This window comes from Mesocricetus auratus, unplaced genomic scaffold (genome assembly GCF_017639785.1).
Source record: "Mesocricetus auratus isolate SY011 unplaced genomic scaffold, BCM_Maur_2.0 Super-Scaffold_100004, whole genome shotgun sequence".
NCBI classification, from domain to species: Eukaryota; Metazoa; Chordata; class Mammalia; order Rodentia; family Cricetidae; genus Mesocricetus; species Mesocricetus auratus.
In genome coordinates, this window is record NW_024429189.1 from 119067053 (window position 1) to 119085024 (window position 17972).

Sequence of the window (17972 nt, forward strand, 5' to 3'; positions counted from 1 at the left end):
CGCACGCCTTTAATCCCAGCACTCGGGAGGCAGAGGCAGGCGGATCTCAGTGAGTTCGAGGCCGGGCTGGACCGATAACCTCCGAAACAATACAGAGAAACCCTGTCTCGTAAAAACCAAAAAAAAAAATTGACAGGCACCAGGGGCACATAAACAGTCAAATGTTTCTTACTGTACCCTGGAAGAAAATCTTTTCTTCAGCAGAGATGAGCTCAAGTCGTGGGAAATCAAACCAATGCTCTCGTTATATGGTTGTCTGGATTACTGCAAAAATTCAACTCCCAGCTTCAGAGGATATCAACAGATAATGTAAGGGCATTACCTGGTAAAGAATGAGACCATTAACTTGGGATGGGGTGTGTGGGAGAGCCATACTGAAGTTGAGAACTTTGAACTCTCAGAATCTCAAGTTATTATTTCACCTCAGACACACTCCTTCAAATATTGCCCATCTCACCTTTCACTGAATAAATTATTCCTTCAGTGTCTTATGAATCAGCAGTGATGTTCTTTAAAGGAAATGCCAGGTAAAACAATGCTAATATCCCACAAGACACAGCAAATTTGCTTTTAGACCTACATGCAGACTTCAGACAAGGCAGTCTCATTGAAGGGAGGTATAAAATGTAGTTCATCAGGAGATGCACTGCAACTGCCTTTAGGGCAGGCAGCCTCCAGTCAGCACAAGTGTATTTTAAAAATCCATGAATTCAATGGGAGAGATAGACTGTTCCATATGAGGGAGAAAATATGAAACATACACTTTCTGCTGGTTTCACAACCATGAGACCTCCTTTTGAAGTTATCGCCTCAGTCTGTGGAACTTGTCACACAGAATCTACTGGATTTGGTGTGATACTACTGCAATCCACACTTTGAAAAACTGTGTGTATGAGCTACAGGGTTTCGAATTAGAGTTGGGGCTCTGAATTTCAGAGTGGAGTGAGTTCAACAAACACGACATGGAGGTCACTCATGGGTCCTATGGTCCTGACATCCCATGGAGTTTGTATGCCAACTTTGGCCATAATCCATGTATATTCAACCTAGAAACAAGTATTTTATTCTTGCTTGTTTCTACTTCGTGTTCATGTTTATATGATGTACATATGAGTGCAGGCACATGTTTGACTGTGTACTTGTTGAGGTCTGAGGATAACTATCAGGAGTCATTTCTTAATTGCACATTTCTGTGGGTTTTGAAGAGAAAACAGGTATCATTAGGCCCATGAAGCAAGTGCCTGTCACACTGACCCATCTTGCTGATTGAAGAAGACACATGGCTAGCATGAAGAAATCATAGATTTTCAACTTAAAAGAACTATTCCATCTCACATGATGCTTTATCTTCTCACTGATTGAAATAAACCACCTCTCTACACAAGTAGGAGGCATGTTTTCCACAGTATACCTTGTCTGTCTGTCTTCACCCATACATTTTTCAGTTACAATTATTTGTCAAAGTCGACCAGAGAATGAAACCAACAAAGAACTTGGTTCTTTAAAGAATTAAGAAAGTTTTAAAAAAGCATCATTTGAGGACCTGCTAATAGCAACCTTAAGGGACACGGAGTCTGTGAGTCATAAACTTAAATGCTAATTCTCTTCAGCATTGGTATATTCTCTGAAACCTGGGTACCTGGATTCCTCCCCCTCAGTCCACAGCCATCTTGGCTTGTGCATTCACACATCAACTGCCTCCTGCCCAATGGTAACCTGTGGGTCACACAGTCACTCTATAAACATGGGTGGTATCAAGGCAGGAAGGATGTGACTCATTCAACCATTCCTGCTGGCTCCATGAGGCAGAATGACTACCCTAGAACAGCACAGTGGCCTTGATCCCAGTTATTTTTCTCCTTTTATTTTTAGAGTTGAGGGAATTTTCTACTCTAAGAAACAATAGTCTTGGGTGGGGGAATTAAACAAAATCAAATGGAAAGATGCTTCAAAACACAGATGCTTGTGTCAGCAAGAAGGCAGGGTGATGTCTTCAGTGCCTCTTCACGGCATCCCTCACATTGGATGGCTGTGGCCAGGAGAGATGATTAGGCCACTCAGATACAGGGCAGGTGAATAGGAAAATTGGACAGAGCTACCAAAGAACCACAGGTCTATCCTAATTATTCCCTGGCTGCAAGCATGTTACCTACTGCCCCCCCCAGTGTTCACATATTAAGTGGACTAACGTAGGCACATACCAGGAGACTTCCTAACAAAACATTCTTCCATTGATGCATCCTGGGTCTTCTTCTCAGCCAATACATAACTGACCTCTTTTTGGAATCCTCAGGTTCCACAGCTCAGGGTCTTAATCATGGCAGAATTTCCTCTCCATCTATCACTGCCACTCAAGTGTCCTGGCTGACCTTTGGGTTGGAATGTCTTGGCTAAACTTAGTGTTTTCTTTGGAGTCCCCTTAGATTTCCTGTAACCAGGACTTGCTTCTCATCTTGTCACCACAATATAAGGGCCACTGTCACCCCTAGAATCCACAGAGACTGTGCAGAGCAACAAGCATTTCCTGTGAATCCTCAAAACCAGTGAGTAGGAGCTCCCCAAATCTAACTGTCCATATGAGGGTCTTCAGGAGATGTGGGGAAAGAGACAGAGGGAAGGCCCTGTTTTTGTTTGGGAAGTTTTGATTCTAACAAATATATGATTTTGTGTCAGAAGAATGAAAACCTAGGTTCCTGTGGGTTCTGTTGACGGTTCTGATTTTATTCTTCAATGACTTGTCTCAGAGACCAGCATCTTACTGGCATAGTGACAAAAGTCATAGCTATTTCCGTTATGACAGTGCTGACACAAACTTGGTGGAGCCATGTAGTGGGAGCCTGGTACTGTTCTCTCTGGAGGGGTCTCAAATTACTTCATAGAAAGTTTGAAGTTTCACTGAGACAAGACAATAGATTTAGGTTGCAAAGTGCAGAGGAAATATATTTCTAGTAGAGACGACAGCAAGCACAAAGGACCTCAGCACATTGAGCATGGTCTAGGTCAGCCTGGCTTTCCTAGCCCTGTCCCTCCCCTCCCTGACTGTGTCTGTAAAGTTTCTCTCTCTTCCTGACCTTGTCTGCTCAGCTCTAGGACAAGTAAACTTCTTTCCTCTGCCATACTCCTATTCAGTTATGTCTGTCACTTTAAAATTCACTTTCCAAAGTAGTGGATTTTCTGTGGCTTTTCCCTCATACTTAGTTCCTCTCTCCTCCCTTCCCTGCTGCTCTTCCCCTCCCCACCCTTGCTAATGGCTTCCTGCTTACTTTTACTTCCAAGTCATATGCATTCATGCTCTCTCTTTCCCTGTCTTCTCTTCTATTACTATTTCTTCTTTACTCATGGTCGGTGTTTTAGGACCACATAGAAATACTTTTAACATATTTATTTATCTGTATGTCTAAGGATACATCATATATGTCTATATACACACAGAAATATGAATCTTATTTGTACAATACACAAAATTGGGTAATTTTTCTTTCATAATGTTGTTGATTTTGCCAAGAACAATGACTTCCACTTTCATCCTTTTCCTGAAATTTTATGATTTCAGTTTTCTTTTGTGGCTGAATGAAATTCTCTGTGCACATGGTCTCATTTCTTTGTCCACCCCTCAGGATGGGCATCCTTGCTGGTTCCACTTCTTGCTGTTGTGAACAGAAGCACATCTGTCTTGTAGGAAGGTCAACTATAAAAGTGACAAGTGTTAACTGTGGGTCCTTGTTTCTCCTTTTCCTCCTGTGACCAACCAGGTGTCAGGACCAAAGATGTTCCAACTGAGGATCCTTGTTGTCTTTTGTGGCCTGCCCACTGGAACCTCAGCATCTCTTTTAGGTAATATTGTCAGTTCCTTGAGTAATTTGTAATTCTGAATTCTGCCTTGGAAATGAGTCAATAAAGGTTCTATAAGATAGCTGATCCCAGGAGAATCAAGATAATCTCTAAGCCTGTAATTGTAGAAGCTTCTGGGCAGGGTTGGTATCGTCATTTATAAGTGGTACAGAGCAATGTGTAGTTATTTTTATTATTTTCTCATTCATTCACTTATAGTTTTAGAAATAGTCTTTTAAAACTTTTTATTATGAATATCCATTGAAAATTAATCTGTTTACTTGATGTATTTTGTATATTTGGATCAAAGTTAGCATAGCTTGCGTTCATGAGTGACTACAAATTGAAACAATTGTAATATTTGATGACATTTCATACATGAAAGTGTCTTTTCACACATATGTTTATGGACTAGCATGAAAAATATATATTTTAAGTTTTTTATTTTTAAATTAGAAACAAGGTTGCTCCACATGTCAATCCCAGGTCCCTTTCCCTTTCCCTCCCTTCCTCCCACGTTCTCCAACCAACCCCCCCCCCAGTATCCCCTCATTTCTCCAGGAAGGGTGAGGCCCTCCATGGGGTGTCCATAGTCTGTCATATCATCCAGGGCAAGGCCTAGACCCTCCCCAAGAGTCCAGGATGAGAGTGCACCTTCCATTGTGGGATGGGCACCCAAAGTCCATTTGTATGCCAGGGATAAATACTGATCTACTACCCAAGGCCCAATAGATTGCCTAGGCCTCCTCACTGACACCCAAATTTAGGGGGTCTTGATCATTCCCATGCTGGATTCTCAGCCATCAGTCTGGGATTTGAGAGACAATCCTTTTCAGGTCAGCTGTTTCAGGTGGTTAAACCAGCCCAGTCTTAACCCCTTTACTCATCAGTCCTCCCTCTCTGTCACAGGGTTCCTTGAGTTCAGGTCAGTGTTTAGCTGTAGGAGTCTGCCTCTGCTTCCATCAGTCATTGAATGAAGGTTTTGTTTCCCAGACTCTCTGGCAGTAAGATTGTAGGCTGGCACTCCCCAGATCTATGTCTAAAATCCATAAATGAGAGAGCACATATCATGATTCTCTTTTTTGTGACTGGATTGCCTCACGCAGGACGGTTTCTTCTAGTGCCATCAATTTGTCTGCACATTTCAGGATTCCATCGTTTTTTTCTGCTGAATAGTACACCATTGTGTAAATGTAACACATTCTCTCTATCCACTCTTCAGTTGAGGGGAATCTAGGTTGCTTCCAGGTTTTGGCTATTACAAATAATGCTGCTATGAACATAGTGGAACAGATGTCCTTGTTGTATGAATGTGCATCTTTTGGATATATGCCTAAGAGTGGAATTGCTGGGTCTTGTGGTAGGCTTATTCCCATTTTTCTGAGGAATGTCCATTCTGATTTCCAAAGTGGCTGTACGAGTTGGCATTCCCACCAGCAGCAGAGGAGTGTTCCCCTTTCTCCACAACCTCTCCAGCATAAACTGTCATTGGTTTTTGTTTTGTTTTGTTTTTTAGGCATTCTGACAGGAGTAAGATAGTATCTCAGAGTTGTTTCGATTTACATTTCCCTGATGGCTAGGGATGTTGAGCACTTTCTCAAGTGCCTCTCAGCCATTTTAGACTCCTCTATTGAGAATTTGCTGTGTAGTTCTGTAGCCCACTTTTTAATTGGGTCCTTTGGTGTTTTAGAGACTTGCTTCTTGAGTTCTTTGCGAATTTTGGAGATCAGCCCTCTGTCAGATGTGGGGTTAGTGAATATCTTTTCCCATTTTGTGGGTTGCCTTTTTGTCTTGTTGACTGTGTCCTTTGCCTTACAGAAGCTTCTCAGTTTCAGGAGGCCCCATGTATTAATTGTTGACCTAAGTGTCTGTGCTACTGGTGTTACGTTCAGGAAGCTGTACAGGAGTACCAATTCGTTCAAGGGTACCACCCACTTTCTCTTCTAAGAGGTTCAGTGTAGCTGGATTTATGTTGAGGTCTTTAATCCATTTGGACTTAAGTTTTGTGCATGGCAATAAACATGGATTTATCCGCATTCTTTTACATGCCAGCATCCAGTTAAGCCAGCACCATTTGTTTAAGATGCTTTCTTTTTTCCATTGTATATTTTTAGCTTCTTTGTCAAAGATCAGATGTTCATATATGTATGGGTTAATATCAGGGTGTTCAATTCGATTCCATTGGTCTACCTGCCTATTTTTGTGCCAATACCAAACTGTTTTCAGGACTAAATCTCTATAATAGAGCTTGAGGTCAGGGATGGTGAAGCCTCCAGATGTTGCTTTGTTGAGTAAGGTTGTTTTGCCTATCCTGGGTCTTTTGTTTTTCCATACAAAATTGATTATTGTTCCTTTAAGGTCTGTGAAGAATTGTGTTGGTATTTTAATGGAGACTGCATTGAATCTATAGATTGCTTTTGTTAGGATTGCCATTTTTACTACATTGATCCTACCTCTCCAAGAGCATAGGAGATCTTTCCATTTTCTGAGGGCTTCTTTAATTCCTTTTAAAGACTCAAAGTTCTTGTGATACAGGTCTTTCACTTGTTTACTTAGCGTTACCCCAAGGTATTTTATGTTGCTTGTGGCAATTGTAAAGGGTGATGTTTCTCTGATTTCTTTCTCAGCCCTTTTATTGTCTGTATGTAGTAGGGCTACTGATTTTCTTTTTTTTATTTATTATTATTATTTTTTTATTTTCCATTTTAAATTTAGATAAGAAACAAGGTTGCTTCAAAAGTCAGTTCGAGGTCCCTCTCCCTTTCCCTCCCCTCCTCCCGTGCGCTCCCCCCCATTTCCCCCCCCCCGTTATCCCCTCATTCCCCCAGGGTGAGGCCCTCCATGGGGGTGTCCATAGTCTGTCATTTCATATAGGGCAGGGCCTAGACCCTTCCCCAAGAGTTCAGGGTGAGAGTGCACCTCACACTGTTCTATGGGAGTCCAGAGTCTGTGTGTATACTTGGGATGGGTACTGATCTGCTGTCCAAGGCTCAATAGATTACCTAGGCCTCCTCACTGACACCCAGATTCAGGGGGTCTTGATCAGTCCCATGCTGGATTCCCAGGCTGATGCCTGGGATTCAAGAGTTAACCTTTGTCTGGTCAGCTGTTTCTGGGGGTTAAACCAGCCCAGTCTTAATCCCTTTGATCATCAGTCCTCCCTCTCTGATACTGGCTTTCTTGAGTTCAGCTCACTACTTAACCAGCCACTAAATGAAGTTTCTGTTTCCCAGACTCTCTGGCCATAGGATTGTAGGCTGGCACTCCCCAGATCTATGTCTAAAATCCATATATGAGAGAGTACATGCCATGTTTCTCTTTTTGTGACTGGGTTACCTCACTCAGCATGGTTTCTTCTAGTGTCATCCATTTGCCTGCGAATCTCATGATTCCATTATTTTTTTCTGCTGAATAGTACTCCATTGTGTAGATGTACCACATTTTCTCTATCCACTCTTCGGGTGAGGGACATCTAGGTTGCTTCCAAGTTCTGGCTATTACAAATAAAGCTGCTATGAACATAGTGGAACAGACATCTTTGTTATATGAATGGGCATCTTTTGGATATATGCCTAAGAGTGGAGTTGCTGGGTCTTGTGGTAGGTTTATTCCCATTTTTCTGAGGAATCTCCATACTGCTTTCCAAAGTGGCTGAACCAGTTGGCACTCCCACCAGCAATGGAGGAGTGTCCCCCTTTCACCACATCCTCTCCAGCATAAATTGTCATTGGTGTTTTTGATTTTAGCCATTCTGACAGGAGTGAGATGGTATCTCAGAGTTGCTTTGATTTGCATTTCCCGGATGGCTAAGGATGTTGAGCACTTTCTCAAGTGCCTCTCAGCCATTTTAGACTCCTCTATTGAAAACTCTCTATTTAGTTCTGCAGCCCACTTCTTAATTGGGTCCTTTGCTGTTTTGGAGACTTGCTTCTTGAGTTCTTTGTAAATGTTGGAGATCAACCCTCTGTCAGATGTGGGATTAGTGAATATTTTTTCCCATTCTGTGGGCTGCCTTTTTGTCTTGCTGACTGTGTCCTTTGCCTTACAGAAGCTTCTCAGTTTCAGTAGGTCCCATTTATTAATTGTTGATCTCACTGTCTGTGCTACTGGTGTTATGTTCAGGAAGCTGTCTCCTGTAACAATTCGTTCAAGGGTACCACCCACTTTCTCTTCTAAGAGGTTCAGTGTGGCTGGATTTATGTTGAGGTCTTTGATCCATTTGGACTTAGGTTTTGTGCATGGCGATAAACATGGATCGATCCGCATTCTTCTACATGCCAGTCTCCAATTATGCCAGCACCATTTGTTGAAGATGCTTTCTTTATTCCATTGTATATTTTTAGCTTCTTTGTCAAAGATCAGATGTTCATACGTGTGTGGGTTAATACCCGGATTTTCAATTCGATTCCATTGGTCTGCCTGTCTATTTTTGTGCCAATACCAAGCTGTTTTCAGGACTATAGCTCTATAATAGAGCTTGAGGTCAGGGATAGTGATGCCTCCGGACGTTGCCTTGTTGAACAGGGTTTTTTTGGCTATCCTGGGTCTTTTGTTTTTCCATACAAAATTGATTATTGTTCTTTCAAGGTCTGTGAAGAATTGTGCTGGGATTTTAATGGGGATAGCATTGAATCTGTAGATTGCTTTTGGCAGGATTGCCATTTTTACTACATTGATCCTACCTATCCAAGAGCATGGGAGATCTTTCCATTTTCTGAGGGCTTCTTTAATTTCTTTCTTTAAAGATTCAAAGTTCTTACGATACAGGTCTTTCACTTGTTTGGTTAGCGTTACCCCAAGGTATTTTCTTGAGTTGAGCTTGTAGCCTGCCACTTGCTGAAGGTGTTAATCAGCTGTAAGAGTTCCCTGGTAGAGTTCTTTGGGTCATTTATGTAAACTATCATATCATCTGCAAATAGTGAAAGTTTGACCTCTTCCTTCCCAATTTGTATCTCCTTGATCCCCCTTTGTTGTGTGACAATGGCTACAACTTCAAGTACAATATTGAAAAGGTTTGGTGAGACTGGACAGCCTTTTTTGTTCCTTATTTTAGCGGAACACCGTTGAGTTTCTGTCCATTTAGTTTGATGTTGGCTGTTGGTTTTCTGTATATAGCTTTTTGTTAAGAGAAGTTTTTCCTTGAAAGAAGCCTTCCAGCTGTCCTGGTTCTAGAGCCGCATCAGTCCCAAATAAACACACAGGAGGCTATATTAATTATGAAGCTGTTGGCCTTGCTTGTTTCTTCCTGGCTAGCTCTGACTTAAGTAATTACCCCATCATTGTTAATCTAAGTATGTTTCTTACCAGAGAATAGTTCCGGGCTTCCTACCCCATGGCGTTTACATCTCGAACTCTCTTGTGTTTCTCCTTCCCAGAATCCTCCTGGACTCCTAGTCCCACCTATCTAGATTCCTATTGGCTCAACAGTGCTTTATTGACAAAGGACTTCCCCAACAGCTTTTATTATGTTTAGGTATGTTCCTGTTATCTCAGATTTTTTCAAGACCTTTATCATGAAGGGGTGTTGGATTTTGTCAAAAGCTTTTTCTGCATCTAGTGAGATAATCATGAGATTTTGGTTTCTCAGCTTGTTTATATGGTGGATTACATTGATGGATTTTCATGTGTTGAACCATCCCTGCATCCCTGGAATGAAACCTACTTGATCGAGGTGAATGATTGTTTTGATGTGTTCTTGGATCCGATTTGCCAGTATTTTATTGGGTATTTTGCATCAATGTTCATGAGAGATATTTGTCTAAAGTTCTCTTTCTTAGTTGTATCTTTGTGTGGCTTGTGTATTAAGGTTATTGAAGCCTCGTAGAAAGAGTTTGGCAAAGACCCTTCTGCTTCTATTGCATGGAATACTTTGAGAAGAATTATTATAAGCTGTTCTTTGAATTTCTGGTAGAAGTCTGCACTGAGGCCATATGGACCTGGCCTTTTTTTTTGGTTGGGAGATTTTGATGACTGCTTCTATTTCCATGGGGGTTGTAGGTCTATTTAAGTTGCTTATCTGCTCTTGATTTAATTTTGGCAAGTGATACCTGTCCAGAAAATTGTCAATTTCCTTTAAATTTTTGAATTTTGTGAAGTACAGGTTTTCAAAGTATGAACTGATGATTTTGTGAGTTTCCTCAGAGTCCATTGTTATGTTCCCCCTTTTCGTTCCTGATTTTGTTAATTTGCATGTTCATACTCTGCTGTTTGGTAAGTCTGGATAATGGTTTGACTCTCTTGTTGATTTTCTCAAAGAACCAACTCTTTGTTGCTTTGATTCTTTGTATTGTTTTCCTAGTGTCTACTTTATTGATTTCAGCCCTCAGTTTGAATATTTCCTGGCATCTACTCCGTCTGGGTGAGTTTGCACCTTTGTGTTCTAGAGCTTTCAGCTGTGCTGTTAATTCTCTAGCGTAACACTTCTCCAGTTTCTTGATGTGGGCACTTAGTGCTTTGAACTTCCCTCGTAGCACTGATTTCAAGGTGTCCCATATGTTTGGGTATGTTGTGTCTTCATTCTCATTGAATTCTAGGAAGTCTTTAATTCTTTTTTTATTTCTTCTTTGACCTAGGAATCCTGTATTATTCAATTTCCATGACTTTGTAGCGGTTCTGCAATTTGTGTTGTTGTTGAATTCTAATTTTAACGCATGGTAGTCTGATAAGATGCATGGAGTTATTCCAATTTTTTGTACCTCTTGAGGTTTGAAATGGTGCCAAGTATATGTTCGATTTTTGAGAAGGTTCCATGTGGTGCTGAGAAGAAGGTATATTCTTTTTTATTTGGATGGAATGTTCTATAGATGTCTGTTAATCCCAATTGGGTCATAACTTCCTTTACCCCCTTTGCTTCTTTGTTAAGTTTCTGTCTGGTATTCCTGTCTATTGGTGAATGGGATGTTGAAGTCTCCCACTATAAGTATGTGGGGCTTTATATATGAGTTTTAGTAATGTTTCTTTTATGAACATGGATGCCTTTGTATTTTGGGCATAGATGTTCAGAATTGAAACTTCATCTTGGTGGATTTCTCCTGTGATGAGTATATAATGGCCTCCTTGATCTCTTTTGATTGACTTTATTTTAAAGTCTAATTTGTTAGATATTAGGATTTCTACCCCCGCTTGTTTCTTGGGTCCATTTGATTGGAAAATCTTTCCCAACCTTTAACTCTAAGGTAATGTCTGTCTTTGAGGCTGAGGTGTGTTTCTTGTATGCAGCAGAAGGATGAGTTCTGTCTTTGAATCCAATCTGTTAGCCTGTGTCTTTTTATTGGCAAGTTAAGACAATTAATATTGAGGGATATTAATAACCATTGATTGCTCATTCTTCTTTGATTTGGAATGGTTGTTGGTGGTGGAATTATGTGTGGAATGCCACCCCATTTTTCTTTTGGCTGTTGGTAAGGTGGGATTATCTAATGCCTATGTTTTTCTGGTTGTAGATAACTTCCTTGGGTTGGAGTTTTCCTTCCAGAACTTTCTGTAGGGCTGGGTTAGTGGATATGTATTGCTTGAATCTAGTTTTGCCATGGAATATCTTGTTTTCTCCCTCTACAGTGATTGAAAGCTTTTCTGGGTATAGTAGTCTGGGCTGGCATCCATGGTCTCTTAGCGTTGGTAGAATATCTATCCAGGATCTTCTGGCTTTCAGAGTTTCCATGGAGAAGTCAGGTGTAATTCTGATCGGTGCCTTTATATGTTACTTGACCTTTTTCCTTAGCTGCTCTTAATATTCTTTCTTTATTCTGTAAATTTGGGGTCTTGATTATTATGTAGCAAGGGAACTTTTTTGTGGTTCACGCTATTTAGTGTTCTGTAAGCTTCTTTTTCCTTCATTGGTATGTCTTTCTTTAGGTTGGGGAAGTTTTCTTCTATGATTTTGTTGAATATTCTTTCTGCCCCTTTGAGGTGGTTTTCTTCACCTTCTTCTATACCTACTATTCTTAGGTTTGGCCATTTCATGATGTCTCTTATTTTTGTGTTAGGGATTTGTTGGACTTAAGATTTTCTTTGGTCGATGAATCAATTTCTCCTAGTGTATCTTCAACACCTGAGATTCTCTCTTCCATCTCTTGTATTCTCTTCGTTGTGCTATCATGTTACCTGACTGTTTGCCCAGCTTTTCTATTTCCAGCATTCCTTCAGATTGTGTTATTTTCATTTTCTCAGTTTCAGTTTTCAACCCTTGCACTGTTTGAATTGTTTCTTGCATTTTTTGCTTCGTTTTTTTTTTGTCCATTTGATGCTCTTTTTGAAATTTTTGGTTTGCTTTTTCTTCTATTTCTTGCATTTTTTGGTTTGTTTTTTCTTCCATTTCTTGTAGTTTTTGGTTTGCTTTTTCTTCCATTTCTTGCAGTTTTTGGTTTGTTTTTTTTCTTCCATTTCTTTGAAGGATTTTCCTATATCCTCCTTAATGGCCTCTATCATTTTCATGAGGTTGTTTTTAAGGTCATTCTCTTCTGCTTCATTTGCATTGGAATGTTGGAGTCTTGCTGGTGTGGAGTCTTTAGAATCTGACGATGTCATATTTGTTTTTCTGTTTTTAAGTGTGTTTTTGTGTTGTCTCTTCTTCTAGTGGGTGCAGAAAGAACCCCTTACTGGCCTGGTGGTTAGGGGAACAGAGTTCCCATTTGGTTGCTTCAAGCAAGTCCAATACTCTGGTAGTTCTCCTCTTCCTGGTACCTAGACCTGGTCTCTTGGATGGAGAAGAAGACCAGGAATCTGGGGTGGGTAGGCTCCCACTGGCGGTCTGCAGGCACTGATCCCCTGGTCCCGTTGGTGGAAGAGAAGACCAGGAATCTTAGGTTCGTGGCTCCCGCTGGGAGGGGAGGCTCTGTAGCAGTCCCCAGGCACTGGAAGGCAGGCCCTGACACAGGGTCTGGTTTACCTGGCCCCCTGGTCCTCTTGGTGGAAGAGAAGGCTAGGTATCTGGGGTGTGTGGCTCCCCCTGGGAGGAGAGGCTCTGTAGCAGCCCCCAGGCAGTCCCCAGGCCCTGGAAGGCAGACCTGGATACAGGGCCTATGTTACCTGGTCCCTTGGTCCCTTTGGTGGAAGATAAATAAATAATCTTATAACATCATATCCTAATAGAATATTACCACTATATACACAGGAAAATTCCATCAAAGTAAGACTTGTAAATTTTCTGAAGTTTGAATTTAAATTATGGTAGCTGTTGCTAAGTATTCCACTATAAACTCTTCCTAGAAGTCTATGGGACCACTCCCCCTCAACCCACCCCACCGCTCCATTGAATCTTGGATGCAATTATATGGTTTGTTATTGTCAGGCATGAGAAGATGTAGCTCTTTCCACTTTGCATTTCTCTAATCTTAACCATCCTCTCATTTTTTCACATATTTCCTACAGGTTTATGTAATTTAACTAAAGTGTTGTGTAAAAAATATTAGCATGTGGTTTTGTAGTTTGTTTGATTTTTCTTATTTGTCTGTGCTGACTGGTTTAGAAGCAAAGAACATCACTACACCTGGTTTAGATGGTCCTTGCCATCTTTTTAATGGCACCTCACTTCTCTGGCTTAGAAGAACTGGACAACTTAAAACCATTTCTTAGAGGAACAGGAAATTTTTGAGCATGTTGCCTTCAAACATTGTCAGTGTTTAGGCAACTTTCAAATATGAAGACAGGAGCCATTCTCTCATTCTTCAGCTGGGGAACCACAGCAGAGAGAAAAGGGTGTTAGGTACTAGGTTGCCTAAGAAGTTGTGTGGTGAGATGGAGCTATCTAAGCAATGCTACCTACCTAAGGTGGCCTTGTTTGCATCAATACACTGGGTAGATCTTGTCTGCCACAGAGCCAGGTTGCAGTATTGTGATTGCATCCATTTATTTTTATTTGTGAGCATGTATCTATGTGTATATGTCCCCAGAAGTCAGAAGAGGATATCAGATTCCTGGGGTTAGAGATGGTGATGAGTCATCCAATATGTGTGCTGGGAACTGAACCCTGGTCTCTGCAAGAGCAGTAAGCACTTTTAACTGCTGAGCAATCTCTCCAGTCTGACCACTGTATTGAAAACACAGATCATATAAGGCCATCCATGAATCCTTTTTTAAAAAATATGTTTATATGAATATTTCACAAACAGCCTTTAAGGAACAAGGGAAATCTTTTAAGATCACATAAGACACTCAATGCAGAATAGGAAGCATTCTACAGAAACAACGGCTACACTTCACAGGTTTATGATTTCAGTGTCACAATGGAGTAAAAATGTAAACATCACTATATAACCAGAGAAAGACATATACAATATCTCAGATCTTAGCCAAGCTGCTTTACACTCTGATAAACGAAACAGATTAAAGTGGTGGAGAATTTAGCAGGCACAACTGAGCTGCAAACAAAATTCTAAAGCATCATGTTAAGCCATGGCTTCTTTAAAATAAGAGATTGTTGTACTTCCGTTTTGTTTGTCTCTGAGTTAGCAATTGCTTTGCTTCACAGTAGGGACATTTTCTACTGCTACATCCTGAATTCCTCACACATGTCACCTTGCACATGACATTTACTAATTTCATTCCCTGGTTACTCTCTGAGATCTTCTGTTAGGACACTCCATTCTCCTGCTCCAGTGTCACTTTCTGTTCTCTAGGACTGATTCCAAGCTGTCATTTTGAGACCCCTATCTGCTGCTTTCAGTGGATGGAGCAGTACTTTCCCTCTATGATTTTTTTCCTTTGAAATTTTTCCATTTCTTAGTTTATTCTCTTAATTGCTTCATTAAGTTTGTCAGACCCATGTGAGCATATCATTAAGAGGGACAGATCCTCAAAACACCTCTGAAAACACAATAAACTTCAATTGCTTGGCCAATTGATGCATGTTTTGTTAATAATGCTCAATATATATTCCTACAAAGTCATATTGGAAACAGTGCATGACCTTAGCTGTGACAACACAGTTTCTAATCTAGGAGTCTAAGATTCCTCTTAGAACAATGGAGATGCTGCAATCCCACCCTTCCTGAGCTGTTGCAGAGACTGAATGAAACATTGCAGGGAAAATCACTCCTATGAGACAAAGAGGATGGGAGTTCAGTCCCAACGGGTTCAGGTTCTCCTTGATGATGTTTCCTTACAGATGCCCTTCAGAACCAGAACCTGGATGTGGGGTCTCTTCAAGAAAACTTGAATTGGCCGTTAGCTAAGAACAACATTCTAGAAGCCTTGAATACATTGGACATTGGTAGATATAACTGCTTTTCACTTCAGAATGATTTAGAGTGAGTTGGTGCATGTTCACTCTCAGAAAATTCACTACTCCTTTGGGGAGGCTAGTCCAATGTCAAAGATAGATGGAAAGGCCTCTTCTTCTCCCACATAGCTGTGGTAAGGCTCCACAATTGAGTAAGTGTGAGACAGGACTACAGAGTCAGTTTCGACAGTTCACCCATCTGGATTCCCAAAGTCTGTAATTTCAGGCTCAAGATGAAGGTTCCATTGTTCCTCATCTCCACCTGCATCTTGATACCAATCATTTCTCTATGAACAATGCTTTCCTTTTTCATATTTAGCCAACATTAAAAGTCCAGGTTCCTTAAAGGACAGGAAGCTGGAATCCACTCCCTATTACTCCCAAGAAGTAGCTTCATGGAATTTTGTGTTACACAGTCCTGGGTTCAATTTATGTCTCTGCTGCCTATTGTTGCCCTTGCTCAGACCACTGTGCCTAAGAATACAGAGACTCACATTTCTGAACAGGATGTAGAGGACAAGAGGTATATGAGGACAATTGAAAAATGCTACTAGGAAGAATGACAAGAGTACACTTGTGGATTTTGAGCAGGTTGAAAATCAATAAATTAAGTATCTTGGACTTGCAAGCTTCCCCATCTTCTGACGGCAATGGCATTAACTTGAAGGTGGCCATGAAAGCGAATGCTTCTGTGTTTCTGTATGTGTCCCTTGTATTTAGGGATTGGAGTGCTATGTATCTTACTTGAGTAAGCATTTAATCCCTAGCTACAGTGTAGCCTGCAGCCCAAGTTTCCTAGTCTGTAAAAGAGAGGAAGATTCTAGGCCTAAAATATCAATGTTTAACATATTCTAATGAAAACATTCCAGGTTGTCTCTTTCAAAAGAATGACATGTATATACTCTTCTGTATGTGATGCAATGTGTACGCAGGTATGCAAATTTTCACATGTGCACTCATATGTGTCCATGGAGGTCTGAGGTCAAGATTAACTTTTTACCCCAATCACTTGCCACATTAATTTTTGAGATAGTGTCTCTTAAGAAATCTGGAGATCATAGGTATGCCATAGACCAAATAGATAAAAGTAATATAATTTAATGCTTTTTTATTTATAAGGAGAGGATAAGGAAAATGACAGTCATGAACCCATGCAATAGAAATTCTGGAGACTAGGGATTTCATTTAGAGAAAGTGCATGCCCGATTATGTGACCTTGGTTTAAATCACCAGCACTTGGGGGAGGTTTTATAAATTAGATGCATTTGGGAAGCTGTGAGGGGTGACATCCTTGGGTAGTTATGTAACCTCTCTTTGCCCAGGAATTGTTGATCAAAAAAAAAGAGTGTGACTTCCCTCCTAGCAATGTTGTAATGAAGCCATTTTATTAAACCAGGTACAATATTTTGAAGGAATGCCTACAGGTAATCCATGTTACATAATACTAGTGATTATTTTTGTTATTAGACTAGCTCATGCTAGACAATTGTGGTCCAGAGAAGCCCCATACAGACATGTAAATTTGGTAGAGAATATGTAGCATGTTGACATTATCCAGACAATGTCGACATTGCTCATAGATTCCCTGCACTGTGACCACAGACATAGATGAAAACCAGGGAAATTTGAAAAGCCGTGTAGATCTCGTGTGACTCTTGTTTTCTACAGACCTGTTATTGACTTCACAGTCGATGTTGCTATTTTCTTGGACCTCATAACTTCACTCACTGTTCAAACCGATGCCTGGACTGGCCTTCCCACCCTGACCATAGGGAACTGCTCAAGTGATACAGACAACATCTCTGTTTCTTTTTGGGCAGGTAAGACTCATCCATCCTGGCAGAGCACTGCTCTGAGAGAGGCTTCAGGACACCTGACTTTAATCCTGTTCTTATACCTTTAAGCAGCATCATAGCATACATAGTCAAACCAGCCTCAAATATCAACTCTCTCACAGCTATCAGCCCTGTGACTTTGCAGCTTCTTCTTTTGAGGCTTCAGTTTGCACATCTGTGCAGTGGAACAGTAGAGATCTGTGCTCATCAGATTCTGGGATGAAGACCTGAGAAAATACACATGTTTAGCTTAGAGACTGGAACATACTAAATACTCATGAGGCATGAGATGCACACTGACACGATTGACTGTTAATTTCCATTGCTGAGGCAGGGGGATAACCTCTCCAGCCATAATCATGCATTTACCTATGGTGTCTTTCAGCTGGATCTCTCTGAACGCAATAATATCACATTCACTTCCAGTGGGAGGCAGTAAGATAATTACATGTTAGTATGGGATCTGGTTGTTCTGATGTATTCTCTACCCTCTGGAAAATTCCTAGAGAGATATTTTGACATCCAAATTTTGTCATATTTCCATCACTGAATCCATTTGATCCTCAATTTGGATCTTATTTTATGCTTTGAAAAGTAGGTTTGACTTAGGCAGCGGTTGGAGGAAGTGATGCTACCCAGTGTCTGGGGGAGGAACCATGGCCTACAAGCCAAGAGCTGGGGCTGGTCAGGGATACATGGATAGCCTCTGTTCCCAGCCTCGATAACCATGTCCTGGGCTCCCCATCCTCCCACACCAAAGATGTAATCTCAAATAAAAGACAGGACTACAGTTTTGGCATGCAAATCTAAAGGACTGTGTTCTGCTTGACACTACCTGCCAAGCAGCTCCAGGAAACTCATGTTGCTCCACTGAGTCTGAATCCAAAGGCCATGTAGACTCTCATGATGCAGCTCATGCCTCACTCTCCTTTAAACACATTGGCTTTTGTTCTGTGCTCACACTAGTTTCTCCTAACACAGGACCCTTGCGTGGAAGTGGTGGTTATGTAAAACATTGTTCTCCGTACTCCATCTCAATGTGTCTTCTCCTATAAATCTTTGATAGATTCCCTCTTTTCCTCATAAGA

The 17972-nt window shown here is 40.9% G+C and overlaps 1 protein-coding gene across 3 annotated transcripts in view; it reads left to right on the top strand.

Annotated features, from left to right (window-relative positions):
- The window catches only part of LOC101824127 (BPI fold-containing family A member 2-like), an 81824-nt gene that overhangs the window by 36009 nt on the left and 27843 nt on the right, over window positions 1-17972 (top strand). The window contains exons 1-2 of one of the 3 annotated variants that reach the window (XM_040746541.1): window positions 2485-2543; window positions 3753-3834. The exons of the other annotated variants lie outside the window; for them this stretch is intronic. The gene's annotated coding sequence lies outside the window, so the exon portion shown is untranslated. Of the gene's footprint in view, window positions 1-2484; window positions 2544-3752; window positions 3835-17972 lie in introns of those variants that run through there. 3 annotated transcript variants of the gene reach the window in all.